Here is a 6,127-nt window from a genome sequence, read left to right on the forward strand (position 1 = left end):
GTCATCTGCATATCTGAGGTTATTGATATTTCTCCTGGCAATCTTGATTCCAGCTTGTGTTTCTTCCAGTCCAGCGTTTCTCATGATGTACTCTGCATATAAGTTAAATAAGCAGGGTGACAATATACAGCCTTGACGTACTCCTTTTCCTATTTGGAACCAGTCTATTGTTCCATGTCCAGTTCTAACTGTTGCTTCCTGACCTGCATACAGATTTCTCAAGAGGCAGGTCAGGTGGTCTGGTATTCCCATCTCTTTCAGAATTTTCCACAGTTTATTGTGATCCACACAGTCAAAGGCTTTGGCATAGTCAATAAAGCAGAAATAGATGTTTTTATGGAACTCTCTTGCTTTTTCAATGATCCAGCAGATGTTGGCAATTTTATCTCTGGTTCCTCTGCCTTTTCTAAAACCAGCTTGAACATCAGGAAGTTCACAGTTCACGTATTGCTAAAGCCTGGCTTGGAGAATTTTGAGCATTACTTTACTAGCGTGTGAGATGAGTGCAATTGTGCGGTAGTTTGATCATTCTTTGGCATTGCCTTTCTTTGGGATTGGAATAAAAACTGACCTTTTCCAGTCCTGTGGCCACTGCTGAGTTTTCCAAATTTCCTGGCGTATTGAGTGCAGCACTTTCACAGCATCATCTTTCAGGGTTTGAAATAGCTCAACTGGAATTCCATCAGCTCCACTAGCTTTGTTTGTAGTGATGCTTCCTAAGGCCCACTTGACTTCACATTCCAGGATATCTGGTTCTAGGTAAGTGATCACACCATCATGATTATCTGGGTCGTGAAGATCTTTTTTGTATAGTTCTTCGGAGAAGGCAATGGCACCCCACTCCAGTACTCTTGCCTGGAAAATCCCATGGATGGAGGATCCTGGTAGGCTGTAGTCCATGGGGTCGCTAAGAGTCGGACATGACTTAGTGACTTCCCTTTCCCTTCCCTTTCTGTGTATTCTTGCCACCTGTTCTGAATATCTTCTGCTTCTGTTAGGTCCATACCATTTCTGTCCTTTATTGAGCCCATCTTTGCGTGAAATGTTCCCTTGGTATCTCTAATTTTCTTGAAGAGATCTATAGGCTTTCCCATTCTGTTGTTTTCCTCTATGTCTTTGCATTGATCACTGAGGAAGGCTTTCTTATCTCTTCTTGCTATTCTTTGGAACTGTGCATTCAGATGCTTATATCTTTCCTTTTCTCCTTTTTTTTTTCGCTTCTCTTTTTTTCACAGCTATGTATGTCCACACAAAAGCATTATAATCAGAACACTGCTTATTGCAGCTTTCTACACAACAGACAAAATCTAGAACAATATATGTGTTCATCAGCTGTAAATGAATATAGAAATTGTGGTGAAAGTGAAGTCACTCAGTCGTGTCCGACTCTTTGCGACCCCATGGACTGTAGCCCACCAGGTTCCTCCATCCATGGAATTTTCCAGGCAAGAGTACTGGAGTGGGTTTCCATTTCCTTCTCCAGAGGAACTTCCCGACCTGGGGATCAAACCTGGGTCTCCTACATTGCAAGCAGACGCTTTACCATCTGAGCCAAATATACACAATATAAAAGAACAAACTACCAATAACAGAACAGTAAGGAGAAATAACGCAAGAACTATGTTACATGAATGATGCTAGTCGCAAAAAAGTGTGATGGATATCAGAACAGTAGTTACCAGTGGGGAAGGGGGTATTAACTGGAAGGAGACAAAACACACAAGAGGTGATAACACATCTGTATCTTGATTGAAGTGATGCTACTCGAGTGTATCTCTTTGACAAAATGCATAAAATTAGCATTTAATATTACTCATTTCACTGCCTGTAATAAAAGTGTGTCCCACTACCCAGAGTCAACAACCATTAATATTTTTGTATTATCCTTTTGAACAGTGCTCTTTCTAAAGTTACTTATAGACACTTTGTCAGATATTCAGAGCTCCCTACACTGTGGCTACTGTTGACTTGAAATAAATAGACTGCTCGGTATTTCTCCAGCAAAGACAGGCATGGCTGGCTAAAGAATATCACTGTCCATCTGCCTCTATAAGGATTAAGTTTTTAGCCACCACAGCTGTTGACCTTCAACACACCCTGAAAGGAGTTCAAGGAAGAGATCAGAAGTGAGGCACTCTGTGCTCTGGGAAAGCTGACAGACAGGCTTCAGATAGATACATTCAGAAGAAATGTTTCAGAACATGGGTCCTGTGTATTCCTGTACTTTGAAAAGCACTGTGACCAGCAGCAGCCTTCTACAGAGATGCACATAATGGTTGCACATAACCCCTTTGCCCAAATCACAGATACGGTTACCTCCCCCCAGCCCCCACCACCCCCATACCTTTCAGAGCAGTTTCTCAGAGCTCTCTCAGAGGCTGTCTCCCTGGCTATAGCCCTCAGTAGGATATTGAGTAAACCTGACTCACAGCTTTCTGTAGCTACGGTAAGTCACGTGCAAGTTCGTGCTTTTGTAGAGAGGAAAAGGAAGGTGGGAGAGCTAGAAAGGAAGGTCTGGTTCTTCAGTGACTGAATCCTTGACTGGAAAGAAGAGGAATCTTTCTTCCTTCTGTTGGGATCTGCTACCATCACAGGGGACAAGAGCTCCCCCTTCTGGTCTCCCAGATCTATTTAATTGAGTGAAAAGTGAAAGTGTTCATTGCTCAGTCACGTCTGGCTCTTTGCAACTCCACAGACTGCTGTCCACCAGGCTCCTCTGTCCATGGAATTCTACAGCAAGAATTCTTGAGTGTGTGGCCATTCCCTTCTCCAGGACATCTTCCTGACTCAGGGATTGAACCCGAGTCTCCTGCGGCTCCTGCATTGCCAGAAGATTCTTTACCACCAAGCCACCAAGCTTGCTGCTGCTGCTGCTAAGTCGCTTCAGTCGTGTCCGACTCTTTGCAACCCCATGGATTATACAGTCCATGGGATTCTTCAGGCCAGAACACTGGAGTGGGTAGCCTTTCCCTTCTTTAGGGGATCTTCCCAACCTAGGGATCGAACCCAGGACTCTTGCATTGCAGACAGATTCTTTACCAGCTGAGCCACAAGGGAAGCCCTGGCAGATATATAACTCCTTGCTAAAAACTAGCAAGGGGGCACTCTTTCTGCCCCCTTCTAATGTCTATGTCAGAAGCTTTCTCTATCCCTTTTATACTTTAATAAAACTTTATTGCACAAAAAGCCTTGAGTAATCAAGCTCGTCTCTGGCCCTGGATCAAAATCCTCTCCTCCGGAGGTCATGAATCCCAACATAGCTCATGGCGCAGAGCCGCAAACTTTCAATCTCTCCAGGCCATTGTTTAGGAACCCTCAGGTCTTAGCCTCTGAGAAGTCAGTCCTGTCTTCATCCATCAGGTTCAGAGCAAGCAGCTCTGGGCACAGGATGCCCTGTGCATGTTTGCTCTTGCCTAGTCTGTCCTCTGTGGTGACATTCTTGTTGGACCAGATCCCTGCAAGCCCAAGAGCATGAGGTCACATACACAGGGCCAAAGAAACTCCCTGTGCTGGCCAGCAGGGTCCCACGGTGCTTCTGCCTTGTCTACCTTCTGTCCCAGAACATCCTTCTCCCACCAGTACTCAGCTCTTCTGTTGAGATCCTTTGTCTTCTGGAAAGTTCCCAGTTGGAGGTTCCTGGATATTCCCTTGCAATTCTCCCCTCTCCTCTCCAGTAAGCCAGTCTCCACTCAAAGATAGAAGGAAGGCATGTTTTGAAAAATAGGAAATAACACAAACAGAGAGCAGAAGAGAATACAGAGGTTGCCCTGTAGGCTCTCCAGGTCACTCATTGGCCAGGTCGGTCCCATTGCTGGGGCCATGGCCATATTCTGTGGTGCCTGGGAGCCTTTCCTGAATACCACAGCCCCAGATGTCCTGTGCAACATGTCTTCTTCTGCAAATTAAAGCTGATTTTGACCTGTGCAAATGGAAAGTAGCTTCAGCCTCCCAAACCCCCACCCCGACCCACCACAGCCTTGAGCGGGGCATAGAGACGCTGTGGAGTTTGTGAAAGGGCAGGAAACATCTCTGTGAGGCTGTGGGCGAGCTGCTGGCAAAGAGGAACATGGCCTAGTCCCCTAGCTGTGCGGGCTGCATCTTCAGAATGAGGTACGTGCCATCGGGCATCTCAGCTGAGAAGCAATCCTCCATAAAGTGTGCGTTTTCTGAAGGCTCTTTGTTGTAGATGGACATCAGAAACTCCATGCCCTTTCCCGGGGTCTGTTGGTACCAGTAGAGGTACAAATGACCAGGCATAGGGTCACACCTCATGTCACATCCCATCCCATCTCTGTGATGCAATGGGGGGGCTCTGGCTGACACCAGGTACCAAGTGTCCTGTGGGAGGGCACAGAGGCCAGGAAGAGAATGAGGCAAAGGTGTGGAACTGCCTTTAGGTCAAGGGAACGGGATGGGAGTTTCCTACACACCTCCAGGATGCACTTACTCCCAGGAGACCAAGGACTGCCCAGCAGAAGAGCCTGCTGTCCATGAGGGTGTCTGGCAGGGCTGAAGCCTCTCCCAGTCGGGCATCTGGTCCTTAGCAGCCCCAGGGAAGAGATCCTGTGATGACGTCACAGTCTGGGCAGCACCCACAGACTCAGGAGTGCCCCCACAGGAGGGAGCCTTAGTGCCCATGGACGTGTGATGCTCTTAGGACTGGCCCTTGTGTGTCCTGAGGGGTGCAGACTCCCAGCCCCCAAGCTGCAGAGGGACCCTGGGAGAATACAGGCTTCAGGACACCTAGGCCTGGTGTGAAGATCCCAACAGATGGGTGGGACCCACTCCCCTCCCCAATGGCAAATTCAGAGCCACAATCTGGGGGCATGGACTCTGCGTGTCATAGTTCTGAGCCTAATGATGAAAACATGGGGGATGAAGAGACCAAAGGAAACAAAACAAAAAGAATAACCCTACAAGTGTCACTGTGGAGAGGAAATGCAGTGAGAAGTTGAGACCGGAAACCTGGAAGGACATTTCAGTGCGAGGGAGGGAGAGCAGGCGAGAAAGTAAGCACCCAGCCCAGCATGCCAGCCCTCAGCGAGGGGTGCAGGGGCCTGGTGGCTGCCTGAGGGGTTGAGAGCAAGGGCCTGTGCAGATGTGGGACTTTGATCAGGGTAGGGCTCAGGTTCTAGCCTTGAGTGGGAACAGGACAAATCAGAGAACAGATGAGCTGGATTACAGGATAAGAGAACAGGTGAAGACAGAGGACACATTTCTCACACCTGCTTCCCAAAGCTGGGTCTCTCACTGTCCTTTGTGGGGACTCCACCCTGGGACCCTTGCCTGGGAGTCCTTCTCTGATTCCCAAAGCTCCATGCTGCTCGGCCATGGGCGACCACAGCCTTGGGTGCAGGGGTTCCTGAAAAGGAGAGGCACAGAAGCCAGGCACCTGCTGAGCTCCCAGCAATGCACCCCCACAGGGCAGCAGAATCCTTCTTATCCTCTGGCCCGTGTAGGCATGAATCCTGGGATGCTGGCATTTGTTTAGAGGATCCTGGGGTGCTGGTGTTTGTTTGGAGGATCCCTGTGAAACCTTAAGCCAAAGCATCCACTTAACAGCAGGCTTGTTTATTTCACAATAAGCAAGGCATTAGAATACTAGATCGGGATGTGTTTATCTTTTAACTATTTGCCAGGGCATTGTGACACTCAGCTTTAAAAAAAAAAATCCCCACACTCTAAAGACATAGAATAGAGTCACTGTGTGGATTGACTTGGCCAGAGGTGTTATGGTTTGAGGCTCTATCAGGGGCCCTCATCCGTGGAGGGCCCTCTGTAGGAAAGAGAAGGGAACCTTTGTGTAGATGGCAGACAGCTCACCCTCCAGGACGCAGGGCTCTCTGCCAGCCCTGGGCTGTGGGTATGTGCAACCCCGAGGCTGGAAGATACAGGGTTCAGCAAAGACAACCCCAAACACAAAGTCCTGCTCCGAAACGTCAGGAGGCCGCTGCCTGTTCTCACTGCCTGTTGTGACCAATGATCCAAGGACATGGGACTCTATGGCTGATATGGCAGGGTGTGAAGACCTGAAGAGACAGAAGAAGAAAGGAATCAAGCCTGAAGGGTTAAGGCTGGAGTAGAAGAGAGGCCAGTGAGGAGCTGAGCCCTTGAACAAGCAGCCAGG

The sequence above is a fragment of the Bos mutus genome, chromosome 4 (assembly GCF_027580195.1).
Source record: "Bos mutus isolate GX-2022 chromosome 4, NWIPB_WYAK_1.1, whole genome shotgun sequence".
Lineage (NCBI taxonomy): Eukaryota > Metazoa > Chordata > Mammalia > Artiodactyla > Bovidae > Bos > Bos mutus.